This window comes from Thrips palmi, unplaced genomic scaffold (assembly GCF_012932325.1).
Source record: "Thrips palmi isolate BJ-2018 unplaced genomic scaffold, TpBJ-2018v1 HiC_scaffold_19, whole genome shotgun sequence".
NCBI lineage: Eukaryota > Metazoa > Arthropoda > Insecta > Thysanoptera > Thripidae > Thrips > Thrips palmi.
The window spans coordinates 4461413-4477985 of NW_023144628.1; the positions used below are offsets into that span (position 1 = coordinate 4461413).

At 63.1% G+C, this 16573-nt stretch overlaps 1 long non-coding RNA gene across 1 annotated transcript; it reads right to left on the bottom strand.

The window, feature by feature from the left end:
- Positions 1–230: 230 nt before the first annotated feature.
- LOC117646389 lies at positions 231–16396 on the bottom strand. The gene is made up of 4 exons (XR_004587781.1): positions 16131–16396; positions 15957–16041; positions 5591–5675; positions 231–274 (listed from the first exon to the last, which is right to left on the bottom strand). It is a non-coding gene; the product is annotated as an uncharacterized LOC117646389 (long non-coding RNA).
- Positions 16397–16573: the final 177 nt, after the last annotated feature.

Sequence of the window (16573 nt, forward strand, 5' to 3'; positions counted from 1 at the left end):
TGGGGCGCCACGCGCACCGCGCCGCGCACCGGGAACCGGATGTACTGGGTGACGCAGCGCGGCGGCGGCGACACGACCTCCTCGTCCGCGTCGTCCGCCACCAGGGCGTTGTCCTCAGCGGCGTCGCTGGCCACGTCCACCGTGGCCACGTCGAGGGCGCGGCCATCCTCGAACAGCACCACGTCCTGCGCGTCCTGGCCCTGCGGCTGGGCGAGGGGCGGCGCGAGCGCCAGGGCCTGGGGCGTCGCAGCCACCACGCCGCCTTCTGCGTTCTCTGCAACACACAGACAGCGCCACAGAGCGCGTCAGACGATGAAGACAACCCAAACCACCTGCCCACACCAAAATGGTCGCCACCTAGTTTTGGACGCAAGTCACACCTGTCCGCGCGACTCTCTGCCCCCCGGTGAGCACGCTCGGAGCACGCCGTCAACCCCCCTCCCTCTCCCCAGTGCTTTTACATCTCCCCGACGGGTCGCTTACGGGTCTCTTACAGATCCCTGGAAGGCGCGGAAGGCCTGCGGGGGCAAGAACGGCTTGCCGACGAGGCCGCGCCGCCATCCCAACAAGTTCAAGTACGCCGTTAAAGGGGAGGGCGGCGCGGAGCCGCGGAGCGACGCGTGCATTAGTTAGGTCCAGGCTCTGGGCACGCCCGGCCAGCCGGCCCGGCCAGCCCGGCGGCCTCCCGCGGGCAACATTTTATTTACAGCCAACCTCGCGCTTTTAAGTAGTAGCGGAAGGGCTGGCCGCGGCCGGCCGGCATGCATTCTTCATTTCATTACATCTATATCGAAGTTTGGCGCGACTAGCCACGCAGGGCGGGGCGGGGCGGGGCGGGGCGGGGCTGCCTGCTCGACTCGACGCCGCCCTCGGCCCCCGCCGCCCCCGGCCCGACAAACGGACGCGAAAACGGGAAAAACGGGATAAAATTGGCGAACTGATTGGAGCGTTCATCCTTCCCCCATGCATCCCCCGCATGCCCGCATGGCGGCGCAGCGAAGGACTCGACTTTGTGAACGCAATACTGGGTTATGGCAAGCGTCCAAACGGTTCCAGGCAAATCCCACAGAGCGCAGTGCTAGCGCCATGCAGGCCGCGCCAGCCGCGCCGTGCACAGCTATTTCAACAGAGTCGTCGGGCCTCGGGGGGTCCCAGTCCCAGCGGGGCCCAGCGGGGCCCAGGCCAGTCGCGAGGGCCCGCGGCACGGCGCGGCACGGCACGGCGCGGCGTGGGTGTGCCGGGCCATCGGCTGGGCCGAGCCGGATAAATAAAACGCGATACAGCACAATAGAAGGCGGCGGCGCGCCCCGCCCGCCCCGCCCGCTCTGTCGGCTCGTCGCTTTGCTTCGCTCGAGTCGAATCGCTGCGATTCGAGCGAGGCTCCAGGAAACGAAATCATGCATAGTTTTGGTGTCCTTACGACCGTGCGCGCTGCGCGCTCCGCGCCTGAGGAGGGGGCAAGAGGAGGAGTGGAGGGCCTGCAGATGGATGGCAACCAATTTCGATGGGGAAGAGGCGCGTTATAGGCCCGATTGAGTACGCTATGGCGCGCCATCCCTCGCTCCGCTCCTCGCAGCAGCCGATGCACTGCACTGCTCGGTGCACTGTGCTGCACTGTAGCCTACAGAGGCAATAGGCAGTGCCAGCGCAGCCCCAAATGTTTTCCCCTGTGGTAGTCCCGGGCAGCGCCTTGACTTGTTGGCGTCAGCAGCAGGGTCAAGAGGGCGGGGGAGGCGCCACACCGCGCCACACCGAGGATCACGGAGGCCGCCCTTTTCTTGGACGTCCCCTGCGGCCCCACGGCCAAAGCGAGGCGCGCACCGGGCAGGGACACACAGAGAGGGGGAGGGGTGATCGGACGCAGTCCAGACAGCTTGCCGTTCAGATTAGGCGGGGGGGGGGAGGCACGAAGAAGGGGACGGCAGACGACAGGGAAGGTGTAAATTCGGGTTGGCGTGTGTTTTGATTTTGACTCTTATTTCAGTTACGAGTTTGTGACTAAAGCGAAGACGTCCGACAACACATAACGACACTTTGCGATCCGCATAAATGGCCTCCGTCAACTTCATCCCGCTATACCAGAAAAGATTGCTGGCAGCAGTGAGCGAGTGTACGTGGGGGCGGTGCAGGCGGTGGCTCGGCGGCGGGTTACTTTTGAGGCGGGGAGCGCGTTCCCTGACGCCACTCAGTATCCCCTGAACGGCTGCGAGGGCGGATCGCGGATTGAGAACGAGAGAGGCGCCGGCCGGGCCCCTCCAAGTGTCGCCCCGCCGAGCAACTTCCCGCCCCGCCCCGCCCCGCGCGTCGCCACTGCCGCTGCGAGCAGACGCTGGGGACATTTGCATGGCGTTCACGTCCACAGAAGACCACCCGGGCCAGGAGGGCCAGGAAGGCCAGGGCAGGGGTGTCCGCCAAGCCAAGGGTCTTGCGGGGGAGGGGAGGCGGCAGCGGCAGCCACCGGGGCCCCCTGTCGGCCCTGTCGCCGGGACGTGGTCCTCGGGCCCCACGGAGGGCCCCGCCGAGGGCTCCCCCAAGGGCTGCCGAAGGGCTCCCCCAAGAGCCCCAAGCCTTTCGCCAGAGCCCTTCGACTGGACCGGCGGGGTTCAAAACGTACCGCGGCGTCGACGAGGTCGTCCAGGCCGTCCGGCCGGTGCTTCGGTACTTCTGGCAGTCCGGGACGAGGCCTCACAAAACACTCTCGGCGAATCCGAGCCGCACTCGTTCGACCGGGTGGGGGGAAGGAAGGTGGGGACGGCCAGGTGGGACTTAGCCTCGGACCTGACGGCGACACGGCGATGCAGCGACGGCCTCCCTCCGTCCTGCAGCCTGCAGGACTTGCAGGACCTGCAGGACTTGCAGGACCTGCAGGACCTGCAGGGGAGTGGAGAACAAGACACGACACGCCAGCGTCCGGTCAGCAATTCTCAATTGCCCCATCTTGGCGATCAGCGGTCTTCGCCCCGCCTCGCCCCGCCTCGCCCCGCCTCGCCCCGCCTCGCCCCGCCTCGCCCCGGCCCCTCCCGGTCCCTCAGCCTCCCCACTCAGTCCAAGGCAAAGGCCAAGCACGTGGCGGCCACGCATTCATCCTGCACTTTGCCGACGAGCAACAACGACAACGACAGCAGCAACAACAACGACACCAGCAACAGCAACAAAAGAGCTTCACCCCGCGCGGGTGCGAGAGAGACAGACCGATGGGAACCCGCGCTAGGGATCAGCCTTCAGCGCGAGCGGCAAGTCATATATAATGCACCTCGGAGGATCGTACGTCAACGGCGCTGGCAAGGCAACACGCGCCGTGGACGTGCAAAATAGTACGTGAAATCGGGTCAGCACAGCACGCCAGATGGCCGAATGCGCGCCGAATGCGCGTCGCGCGTCGCAGATGGGCACCGCGTCGAGAGTCGCAGCCCACACGTCGTGACGCCACTCCAAAAAAACGACCATAAGTCTTTTCCGCGAACAGCGTCAAATCGCGAGTCTGGCTGACTTTGGGCGCCTACTGCGGCCTTTCCAAGGCGGGAAATCGCACTCGCTCGACGCGGCGGTGGTCTTGGATGGCCTGCTGGATGAGCGGGGTGTTTTACCGCCATGCACAGGGCAGGCCGATGCCATGAATCCCAAAACGGGCCCAACGCGGCGCGGCACGGCGGCACGGCGGTACCCAGGTAGTGCTGCGCTGCTGCAGGTGATAAATCCTCATGAGGGCGAAGGAGAGCGAGAGGTGGGAGGGGGACAGAAAGCCCACCGCATTTGAGTTAATTGCGCTGACCCCCCCCCCCTCCCTCCGCCAGCTTCGCCACTGTTGTGGCCGCGACGACGGCGTCTAAATGTCTAAATGTCTCGTCAAAGGGAAGCAGAGTGAGAAAAGGAACGGCGGGGCGCCTCCAACAATTAAAGTGGCCGCCCGCGGTGCCCGGGGTGCTTTGCGGGGCTCCGTCTCTCTCGCACTCGTCGAGCGTCCCGTATAGGGGTGCGAGAGAGACAGAACGACTCTGGCGGGGGCAGTTTCTCTTGCCCGTCTCACAGCCGCTCAAAGCGTCCCCGGCGAGGAATACTTTAACGCGCACTTGCCGATAGAAAAGTGTCTCTGTGTGTGTGTGTCGGTGTGAAGCAGGCGAAATGGATGTGGTCCCCACGGGCAGCCAGGGGCAGCCAGGGCCGCACGGCGAGGGCCTCGGACCAGCACACTGGCATGTCACGGTGCCACGACACTGGCACGTCACATCGGTATGCACGCCGGGCACGCCCCGTCCGGACACAAAGTGGACACGTGAGTCGGCCACCGCGGCGCCGGCAAGGCGGGCGTCAAACGCTGCAACCAGTTCGGACAACCTTGAAAATTGCCAACGCCAGAAGGCGGCGGCAAGGGACCGTCCGGGGCGGAGGCGGGGGAGTGGGAGGGGGGGGGGAGGGGGGGGGCTTCAAAGCCCTTCTTCCTCCAGTCCTTTTCCGCGAGTATTTTCGGAGCGAGGCCGCTGGGGGCGCTGGGAGCGTGGGCCGCCGCCGCCCCAGGCGATGAACCATTGCACTAAAGGGCCGCGCGCGGAAAAAAGGCAAAGACCGCCTGTGTCGCGACTGTGTCGCTGTGAAGCAGACGACGGACGGGATCAAGGGGGTGGGGGGCACAAGTGGTGCTATTGTCTACTACGTGACACGGTTCTTCAAACATAAATAACAGCCCGAAAATTGCAAAGAACAAAAAGGTCCATTCAAATTTTGGCGCCGCGCCTCGCCCCGCCGCGTCGCGCTCTTGTCACATCTTCCCGGCCCGCCCGCCGTCTGTTCTTTTCTGCTGCCGCGCCGCCGCGCCCTAAATGGGCCCGCCCTCCCTTTGCAAAGACTGTCCAATTCAGCAAATCGCGGCCTCTGCCTTTTCACTGAAGGCAGAGAGAGGAAGGGGGAAGGGGCGGTGCTGCTGCACTCGTGCTTGCTGCTTGCGGCCGCCTTAAACAACGCCGTCGGGGCTGCGCTAGACGACGGTGTCATAAAAGTGTTTGCGTTTGGTTCGGTTTGGTTCGATCAAGCGGCACTTTTAAATGCTCGGTTCGCCATAAGATAACTTTTGGGTAGTTTTTCTGGAGTGCAGATTAGGAAGCGCGCCTCGTCAATGTACGGCGCAGGGCCGTACTCCGTTAAGAGCAGGGCAGCTCAAGTGAAGCAGACGGCGGGCTGCACCAGAGTGCGTCCTGCGCATACCGCGCCCTTATTCGCAGAGGAGGCGCGCGGTCGCGCGGTCGTCTTGATCGGCCAGCCGTGTTGGCCTCTCGGCTCTTTTTCCCTCCCTTTCACGAGTTTGCTTTCGGGGCTCTCGGCATGCTCGGCGTGCGGTCCACCAGTGGCGCAGCACTGCAGGCGCCGCCGCCATCGCCACGGCCCATGGCCGCCACGGCCGCCATGGCGCGCCACCCACACAGACATTCATATGCCGGGATGAAAGCGCTGACTCCCAAGACTTTTCACTCGAGCCGCCAGTCCAACCCCCTCCCCCTCCCCTCGAGGCCCGCCTGGCTCAGCACTACAATCGCATGCATGCCGCAGCCGATTCCCAAGAGTCGTTCTCGGGTGCGAGAGAGACAGAGGTACTCACCTACGTTGACGAAGCAGATGACGGCCGAGGACGCCATGGGCGGTGGTGGACGGGGCAGGCCGTTGCCATCCACCTGGGCATCGTTCTGGAAGCAGAGGCCACGGATGAGACACTGTGAGACGCTGTGACACTGCAGGGTGGCGTTGTGTTGGCCACCCTGATGCATGTGCACAGTGCGGCCGGTCCGGCCCTGAGCGGCCTCTGCGCGGCGTCTCGATATTATTTATCAGCAAAGTTGGTCGCATTGCATTCCGGAGCCAGTCCTTTATTATGCTGCCCGTCTCCGTTTCCAACAGAAACACAGCGCCGGCCGCAATCACACGTCCACAAAAAACAGACAACTTTTTTGCATTCTTTTTATTCATTTTTTTTACTTTTGGAACGGGGTTTGTTCATTTAGTGTTGTTTCTTCCAGGTGTTGACAACGCTGTGTCAAAACAAACTCGGCGGCGCTAAACTCTCGTCCAGCCGAAATGGCCGGGCCGCCGCTCGGGCCGCCGCATCCCTCCCCCCCCCCTCCCCCCGCAGTGTCCCCCGGCGAGTTTCATTTTCGAATGCCGTTTGTTTCCCCCGAAGTGTTTTATGGGGCGGCCATTTTCTTTACGAGATTAATACAGCAGCAGCCACGGCCGGGCGGCCCAGCGAGGGAAGGCCGGGGAAGGCCAGAGCGTGTCCAGCCGCCACAGTCGGCCGCTGGCTGGCGTCGGCTCAGACTCGGTCACCAGGAAGGGGAGCAGGGGGTTGCAGCGGAAGCGGATGGGATATTTATAGTTATTCGCTAATAAAAAAAGAACGGCGGTCGACTAAAAATCTCAGAGAAAGTGGTTGAGTGTGACTGCTAGAATTCAGTGTTCAAGGCGCCCCTCCTTCCCCGGCCCGCTCCGCCTCCGCCTAACCTTTCCGGCGAGTTAAAGATAACCGTGACGTAGATGCGCCGGGCCCTTCCAGAAGAGCGTTACGTGTTTGGTGCACGGACCGAGGCAGCCAAGGCCGCGCGGCCAGGCCGGAGCCAAGACGACGAAAACAAAAACGCTCTCCTTCTTCTCGGTTCGGCTTTGCAGGAAATTAGAAGGCCGGGGGACGCGAGCGAGGGACAGATGGGGAGGTCGCCTCGCCGACAGCCAGCCATTGCAGCCAGCGGCCTCCCGCCCGGACGGCCCGGACGGCCCGGACCCAGGACCAAGACGAGGAGGTCTCCAAAACTAGATCAGGCCAAATCGCAGGCAATCAACAGCAGAGCAGCAATGCGGGGCGGGGCGGGGCGGGGAGGATCGACTGGATGCCCTCAACAAGTCGGAGGGACGCGGGGCCGCGGGCCGCGCGCGTCCAGATGGCGTTCGACGGCCTCGCAATAAGCAAGGCAGCGAGGCAGCGAGGCGGAGAGCGGATTGATTCAGCTGAGCACACACACCGGACAAGACGACGACGGCATGAAAAACTTGCCGGTCAAAGTTTTCTCCGCGAGTTGGCGCGCCGCGCCGGAGTTTCTGCCGCCAATCAGGTGCGGCGCGGAAAATTATTCATTTCCGAGAGGGCGGGGCGGGGCGGGGTGGGGCGGGGGGGGCGGGGGGGGGGCGGGGGGGCGGGGTGGGGCGGGGTGGGTAAATCGGCGACAAATGAAAGTCCAAGGCGGACGGAAGGGCGCCGCCCAGTGTCGCCTCGCCAACGCCGAGTCCAAACGGCCGGGGCCCCGCCGCCATGCCGGGGGCCTAGCCCAAGTCAAGGCACCGTCTAACGCACGTTCGCGTCCGCGCTAGGCCGCGCTAGGCCGCGCTAGGCCCTGCTAGGCCGCGCTAGGCCACGGGAAGCAGGCCGTAGTGGGGCAGGGGGTCGGAGCAGAAATTTGATGACGGCTGACGCTGAATGTGGGCGAGTCACGCAAGGACGCGGCGCGCCCCGCCTCGGCCCGCCTCGGCCACCCGCTCAAACTCGCGCCCTCCTCGTCCTCCTCGTCTCCCCCGAGTCCCTCCAGTGCCTCCAGTCCCTCCGGGCGCTCGCGATCCCCGCCCCGCCACGGCATTCCACGCAAGACTGTTTAAGACGGAAAAATACGCCAGGCCGCCCCATTATGCCAGTCATTTCCGCGCGCGGCTCTCGGCCCGGGTTCGAGTCCCGGCGGCTGCCGAGCGCGGGGGACTTTCTACTTCTTCTTCCTTTTTTTCGGAGCCGATCCGGCCGGGAACACGCCGTGCTTTGGCTCGGGCCGCGAAGCCCTGGCGTAGCCCTGGCGTAGCCGCGTCTGGGTGGAGTCGGCTTGCTTGGCAGCCCGCTCTTGCCAGCGGGGTGGTGGCGGGGCGGGGCGGGGCCGGGCACATAATTATTGTTGCGAATCACGCCACCTCGGCCAGCCCGAGGCAGCCAGGGCCTTCAAGTTCTCCCAGCAGCCCAGCCTGAGCGCCGTGTGGGAAGGCAAGCCCGTTACACACCCGAGTGCTCTGCGCGCTGGGTTGCCTACCCGACGGGCGCTCCGCGCGCGCGGCGCTGGCGCGGGCCGTGGGCCTAGCGTGGCGGCTATACCCCCGGCGACAGTGTGGCGGCACGCGATGCCTGAGGCACGGGGTATATCCCCGACGCCCCCGCGGCCCCCGCCGCCCCCGCCGAAGGCGTGGGACCCGCGATCCGCTGCACAATCATGCTAACCTGAAACCTCCACCCCTTTTGCATCACATCCCGCGCCGCCGGGCCGCCGGGCCGCCGCCGCGAGAGCGAGAGAGACAGAGAGAAAAAAGTTATTTTAAATATGAATTTTCGCGTTAATGAGCAGACGAACGGCACGCTACGGCAGCCCTACCCGGCGCCAGGCACATCGCGTGGCGTGGCGTGGCGGGGCGGGGCGGGGCACGACTTAGGAATTAACTTCCCCTTCCTCGTGCACGCGGAGCACGCCAGCGAGTCCTGGACGGGATGCACGGCAGGAGGGGCTGGCAGGACTACTGGTTAACAGCTGACTATACAGGCCCTGCCGTGCCCTGCCTGCCACTCGGACGGGACACTCGCAGTCACTCCCACACTCGCACTCACTCCGGCGACTCGAAGCCCTCGAAGCTGTCGGCCGACGAAGGGCGCCCCCTCCTTCACCACCAGCTAGTGGTGCGGGAGACAACGCAAAGTAAAGCCCGCCATTAGAGTTGATAAACGCAAACTCCGACGATCAGCCGCAAACGGGCCACATTTCACCCAGCCCGCGCCCCGCGCCGCGCAGCCCTGGGCCGAGCCCTGGGCGGAGCCCGAGCCCGCCCCCTCAAAGTCTTCCGTCTCGACATCGTTTGTATCCCCGATTGTTTATAAGGCCTCTAAGTCGGCCACCGCCTTGTCACGCGGCGCGCTCGCGATTATCTAATTTGGGCGGGGAGGGGGAGGGGGAGCTCGAGGTGGGCCAGGGGCGGCCAAGGGTGTCCTCCAGGGCGGGCTCGGCGGGCAGACACGCAGCACCGCGAAAACCATCGCGGATGGGAGGCCGCGATGGCCGCGACGTACAGTCGCCCAAACTGAGATAATGGCGACGCGACCCGCGGCGAAGGCCGAGAGGCCGAGAGGGACGGCGAGAATAAAAGACAGAGACGGAGAATGGGAGAAAACTGGCTCGGAGCTAGTGCAGCTTGCAGCCTGCTTGCAGCCTGCTTGCAGCTCGCGCTGCCAGGAGACAAGCTATAACTCTCGCGGGCGGGGCCGGGCGGACCGGGCGGGGCCGGGCGGGGCGCGGCGCCTGGCCTGGAGCAGGGGGTGGGGGTGCAGCGGGGCGGCGGTGCAGCCTGCAGGCCTGCAGCGCGACATGCAAAGTCCCAAAGGCCTAAACTCAAACTATACCCTGCCGGAAAAGGCGACGCACCACCCCCGCGCCGCCCCCGCCGCCCCCGCCGGAACCAGGGGGGACAGGAAGCATGCATGGTGGGGGTGGCGGCTTGGGTACTTCTAGATTAATTGCTGCATTCATTTAAGACCGCGCCGGGGCTTTCAGCTTGCCTACACTGCCAAGTGCAGAGCGGCCCTGCTGGCCCTGCTGCGGGCACCGTGACACGGATTCCCGGCTGCTCTCGCGTGCCGCTCGGCTGCGCCGCTCCAAGACGCACCTGTTTCCTCCCTAAATTTTCCGCTCGGTGGTCGCAGCACCACTTTAACCCCACCGCACAAGACGCAGTGGCCACCGCCGCCCTCCTCCGCCGCCCCGCCGCCCCACCGTCACGCCGACGACGGGGTGATGTGCTTTGTATGTTTACGCGGCCACGCGGCCACGCCACGCGGCCACGCGGCCCGGCAATGGCAGAGAAATATGTAAACAAGAGCCACCTCGCCTGCCTGGTTGGCCGCCCCGCCGCGCCCCGCCCCGCCGCACGACCCAACGCGTGGAACATGTCAACAATTACGACCCCGAGCCTGGCCCGGCCCGGCCCGGCCCAGCCATCTCCCACGAGGCCGCGCAGAACAGGCCCTTCAGGCCGCGCCCCCCGCCACGCCTCGGCCATGCCGCATGGCCTGCTGCTGCTGCGAGGTTCGGCTCATTTTCGCGGGGAGGTGGGGGCGAGGGGCGAGGGTCCGGGTGTGGACGAGGTGTTGGACGTTACTCGCCTCAGTTTATCCCCGTCGGGACGCTAACCGCCTCGGCCCTCCCCTCGCATAGGCCTTGCGGGCCTTGCGGGCCTCGCAGGCCCTCATGCACGAGCACGGCGACGACGACAAGTGGCCCCAGACCAACACGACCACGGTCTGTGTGGCAGGCGGGCGCGAGGCGAGGCGGCCTTCTAATATCAGTTGCCAAGGATGCGTGCCGCCCCGCCAGCCCCGCCAGCCCCTCCAGGCTCTGCCTTCCTTGGCCGTGTCTTCACAGCCGGCGCCATGACACCCATTAAGGACACTCGGTACCCCTCCTCGGCGGGGCCGGGCGGCCGGGCCTCGCCCATGCAAGGGTGGTACAGCCAGCCCTTCTTCAAGGCACTGGGGCACATCGTCACATCACATTGCGACGACGTGTGTAAATATTTTCCGGCCAACTTTATTTTCCGATCCGGATGCCGTACGCTGAGTCTGGCCGGCAGCCGCGCCGTGCTCCCCGTGCTCCCCGCTCCCGCCGCCGGCGGTTTGTATTGATCCTAGTTCCCGCGCGCCCTCGTCAGCCTCGTCAGCCTCGTCAGCCTCGTCAGGGCGCGCGGCACGCGGCACGACCAATCGTCGTCAAAAGTGTGGACTAGTTGTCCGAAAAAGATTTAAATAGGCAAAGCGATCCATTCGCCTTGTCGCTGCCCGGCCGGCCCGGCCGCTGTCTGGTCGCCGTGCTTGGCGCGAGAAGCCAGCCCGGGGCCGGCCAAAGCCAAACAGCGCGGTGCTGTGGCCGTGTGGCGGGCGGGGCGCGGGGCGGGGGCGGCCTCAACGACTAACGACCCTGACTCGGATTCTGGGATCGCGGCCCACGGCGCCCACCGCGTGCGCGGTCCGTAAAGAGGAAAAGAAGGGAGCCAAAAAAAAAGGAAATGTGTGCCAAAAAGGTAGCCAGAGTCCACAAGCTGTTCCTCATGCTGATGGCGAAGGCCATTTGCAACTTGTTCGAACACGCGCGCCGCGGCGACGCCGAGGACGCCGAGGACGGCGGCCACCGCAACCAGGCCACCGGGAAGATAGGCCAACTTTGGCGCGCGAATTTGTGGCGCGCCTTCGCGCATTTTCACGCGGATAGTTTCCGAGGGCCGCGGCCGGCCTGCCTGCCTGGACGTGTGGGCGGCACCGACAAGATAAATAAGCGAATAAAATAAATGGCGCAGTGCCGCTGTCTCTGTCTCGCTGCATATGACTTGGCATATCTCGTGTCGTGAGAAACAAAGACACAAAACACAAGACAAGGAGCGCAATGTGACACGACACGGCATAGCACCGGCCAGCCATGGCCAGCCAGGCCAGCCAAATAGATAGTGGCACTGCCGCACGCCAGACGGCGCCACCATCGCGTTGCCACCTCCTACACTGTAACTCCACCGCCGCCCCACGGCTAGGCTACCCATGGCGGCCCATGGCCATGGCCGCTGCCGCCCGGACGGCCCGCTCGCCCCGCTCGGCCAGCATTGCGAGACATGAGATATTTCTCACTGGAGAATCGCCATCAAAGCCAAATCCCCATTGAACTCGATGACAAACTAGGAGCGGCTCGTAAAAGATAATCACCTCATATCGCACATCTTCTTCCACACTGTTCCGCACACAGACGGGCGCGCTCGCGCACACAGACACACCCACACATTCACACCCGGGTAGGCCGGCGCAAAAAGAGGAGGGCCGGGCGGCGGGCGGGCAGGCTGCAAGCACGCTGCAAGCACACTGGCACAGCGGGAGGGAGGGGAGGGGGAGGCCGTTTTGGGCGGCAACGCGATGTAGGGGCACACTGCGCACATTGCCGAAGAACGTCTCGCATGCATTTCGACACCAAAGACTTGACTCCTAGAGAAGCCTTGGTTAGGTCCCGCCTGTCCCGACGAGCGAGAGCCACACGAGGAGCGAACTACTGCCGTCGCGAGCGCGGCAAACGCGGCAGTCGGGAGTTAAAAGTCGGACCGTGTCGCCTCCCTGAGGAAATTACGCAGAGGGATCGGAGCGGGAATCAATGTGGACCTTTACAATGCCGTGCTTCCCTTGACGGGCCCGCCCCGCCAGGCAGGCAGGCAGGCAGCCGGGCCAGCACCGGCACGGCACGGCGGCACGGCCCCCGCGGGACCACGCTCGCGTCCATTTAAGTGTAAATACGGCGACAACAGCGAAGAGGGATGGACCGGCCCGGGGAGGGGGAGGGGGAAGGAAGCGGGGACGCGCACAAAACTTCAGGTTCAGATTCGGCGCGATTCGGCCACGATTCATGGCCGGGGCAGCCAGGGCAGGCGGGGCAGGGGCAGCCGGGGCCCGGCCCACGCAGTAACCAGCAGACGACACGCGACTGCTGCCAACCCCCCGGCCATGCCCCGGCACTCCGGCGAGTCGGCCATGCATGCGGTCGGCACACTGCAAGACACGGCCGAGGGGTCGCGCGCTTCAAACTGTGTTTAGGCAGTGGCTCGGTTGGTGGAACTGCACTGCCGAGCCTGGCGGCCCGCGCCGTCGTGTCCGCGTGATTCCCGTGAGCCCACTCGACCGCCACCACCACGGCAGGACGGCACGGGGAGGGACGGCCAGGACGACACGGGCCGCGTAGACGGCGAGGGCACGCAACGGGCCATTAAGGGGGCGGCTTGGTTTCATCAGCGCCGACAACACTTTCCAACTGCATAACGCGAGGAAGCGCGCCGCGCGCTGTACCGCGACATCAATGCCGTCGTCAACAAGGCGCGCTAAGTAGCACGGCGACGGTGCGACGCGGTGCGACGCGGTGCGACGAGGCCCGGCCGCCCGCCGCAGCCAACAGGTCCCCTAGAAGGCCGACAGGCCCAGCCAGGCATCAATCTGCATTCGCGGTGCGCGGCCCAGGACGGTTCCGGCACGGCCTCGCGCTTCGCGTATTGTGTTTTGTGCCGCGGCAAAAAAGCATGTCGACACGCCCCCGTCGGGCGGCGCGCTCCGATCAGCTGATGCCCGCCGTGATGGCTATGTGTCAAGGACGCCGCTGTGTCGTGACGACGCGTGGACTCACACCAGCACCACGGCGCCGACGGCCTGCAGGCCCTGCAGGGCTAGCACCGCTGGCACGCCTTTTAAGGGCGGGGCGACTGCGGGCGACTGCCTATTTGGCTTGCACTGCTTCGCCCTTTGTGAGGGCCATGCGCTTGCAAGCGGGACCGCGGCGAGGCCCCGTCCCGTCCCCCCGGTCCCCCTTTCCCTCGGCATGGACCACCCGGGGCCCCAGCCAAATTTGGCCGCGCAACCCCTGCCCGCCCCCGGCCGCCCCTGCCCCCAAGGCCACGCGCCGCACCGCCACACGCCCCACTTTCCGTCAGCACAGTTTTCTGCCGAGCGCTTCCGAAAACTTCCGTCGCTGTCTCTCCCGCACCCCAACGCCCCACGAGTGCGACAGAGACAGAACGACTTTCTGCCTGAGGACTTCACGTGGAAATCTCTCGGAGAACAAATGTTTTCGGGTCGAGCCACCTTGCAATACGCCTGCCGTGCTGGTCGAGGACCCGTCTCGTCTATCCGACCCCACCCCGCAATACCCCGAGTACTAGTCTGTTACTCGTGGCTGGCGGTGGTGTCGGGGCGTGGGGGTGCCGCGGGGCGACCGCGAGCCGTGGAGGCAACGGAGGGGAGGGGTAATTTGGAGGTCTGGTTGCGGCTTCGATATCCTGACATTTTCAGGTCTTTGAGGGAAAAGGTCCATCAAGTCGACCGGGGCGGGGCGGGGTGGGTGGCACCCTTTGTAGCGCCACGCCTCGCCACTCGCTGGCGCCACACTCCGCCCGGCCTCCGATTTCTTTCCACCGGCAAGACAAGGGACTGGCTGGCGGGGCTGGCGCTGGCGGGGCTGGCGGGGCGCGGAGGAAGCAGGGCGGCGTCGTTAGAGGATGTTGCCAATAATGACCGGGCGGGGCAAAGCGGGCAAAGCCAGCGGAGCAAGTGAAGCCAGCGAAGCGCGGAGGTGACTCTGACTCTGCCACGCTTCGCGCTTGGGGTTCGCGCTTGGGGTTCGCACCCCGGCCCGGCGGCCCGGCGGCCTGGCGGCCCGGCGCCGCCCCGACGCGCGCTTCCGCTCCAGATTCGGTTCCAGGGGCGCCAGGCGTTCTGGTTTCTCATTTCCCTAAGGCACGCCGCCCCGCGCCGCGCCGCCCACCCCGCCGAGGAAGGAAAGGCCAGAACGCTCGATAATGACATCGGCCCGTTTAGATGTCTGCGATGATGCCTCGAAGGTAGGCAAGGCCGGCAAGGCGGGCCCTGGCCCGCCCGTTCCGCACCGGCCGGTTCCAGCCTTGACGTCACTGGCGTCGTCAGTTCGACATTGTTAGATTTTTTCCCGTGGAGCCGGCGTCGGTCTCTAGGTCCTCTAGGTGTGGCAAAGGGTTTCGCTCCCCCCGCAACCCTGGCCGTGCGATCCCACACATTCCGGCGCTATGATAAATTCATCGGCCAGAAGGGGAGGGCGGCGAGCAGTCCAAGGAGCCCGCCGCCACCCCTCTCTCTCACTCCCTCTCGCTCGCCGCAAGCCCCTCCGCCACGGCTTGCCCTTCCAGCCCTTCCAGCCCTTCCAGCCTCCAGGATTGGATTCTTAAAAAGGGGCACCGCGCCCATGGTCCATGTCCCGCCGCGCCGCCGGCCGAGGCAAGCCGAGGCAGGCCGAGGCGGAGGCACACGCGACGGCAACACTCGGAGCCCTCTGAGCACGCACGCCACGCACGCCACGCACGGCTGGAATGGGGAATGGGGAAGGCCAGCAGCAGCCCGGCTTCATCAAACCATGACGGAAAGGGTCAAACGCGCCGCTAATCCGGCAGCCGGGGGCTTTGGCGGTAATGTCACAATTAATTCCGCGATCATCAGGGGATAAACTCATAAATGATAAATAGAGACAGAGGGGAGAGGGGGGGGGGACAATGAAAGATTCAAGTGCTAGCTTGGTGAGTGGTTCTGGAAACATACACCCTTGTTCAAAAATAATGCCTTAAATCTTTCTGGGAAGGTGCAGAGCATTATGGGTGAGAGACTGTGGCGAGAATTTATATATTAGGGCGGCATACAAGGAGCACACATGCAGATGTATTTTTATCTCAATATTTTATGGAGGATATGATTACCTTTGCCAAAGATTTTGACTGATATGACACACATGGACAACCCATTAACGTTTTTTAATATGATCCATTTGTTTTTTGTATGGTCCATTTGTATTTTCTCTTGGTTTCTGGTGAAGGTAACTCAAAAACTCAGTAATATTTTTTTTCTAAATTATATTACCATGGAGTCCCAAACTAAAACCAACCTTCCTCCTTTGGTCTCTTTACTTAGCTTGTTAGGCCCAGTATTAAAAAATATAAGAAGATGATCGGCTTTAGGTTGCCGTGCACTCCAACGCATTAGAACACAACAAAAAGGGTAACGACTAATCCCCGAGCGACGCAGGAGTAAGGTTAGAAATTGGCTAGAGGCCAGCACCTGTCAAATGCTGACAATATCTCGCAAGCGGAACAAGAACATGAGAGGAGTCTCCTTGTTGAATGAGTCTCCTCGCGCGCAAATTTATCGCTGTCAGCCACTGTCGCTGACGATTTGCCGTCGGTCAGAGGAAAACGAGAAGTTACACAGCCTGGGTCATTCGGTAATGAGCATTGATCCCCGGGATACAGAGAAGGGGTTTTGGAGATCCGATTTGATAACGAAACACGTACTCACCGTAATTATGATTCTGTGTGTAAGAATGATGGGTGAGGTGTGTTAAAAAGCTAAAATATGTGGCAATTCCACTTACCAAATACAGAAAAATCTCATTCTTGGTGGCGTGGACCCTGCAGAAATTCTCAGACCTTCTTGCACACCGTGGCTGAAGCAGACACCTATAAAAACAAACAGACGATTCTCGGTTCAGCAGACGACAGAGTCAGCCCTGGCTCGAAAAATTATTTAGACGGATTGCTTTCAATACCTCGACACTTTTCAAGGTTCGAACAGCAAATTTTAGTTGTTCTCTTCGTTTCAATATTTAAAATTTGTCGAGTAAATGCGACGAATTTGTTTTCAGCTTGGCTCACATAGTACTTGTATTGTGTGCGCATGTGCGCACGGACACCGCGGGAAATTTGAAGTCAGCGCGTTGTTGTCCCATTCAATTTGTTTCTCTTGAATACGTACTAGATTTAGTTGCCAGTTTTTCGATCATAGACGTTAACCTGACACTCAATTCATCAAAACGCATGCTAGAGTGAGTACCATTGAACGAAAACAAATAAAGCTTTCCTGTTACTAATGAGTTGCCACCTTTGGGGAAGGGACAGTTTTCCTCGTGGAAAGAGGCGAAAAATTTGCATTTCTGCTGAATTTTACTAACATAAATTGAATACCACATTTTCTAGAGAACTTCTCGTAAAA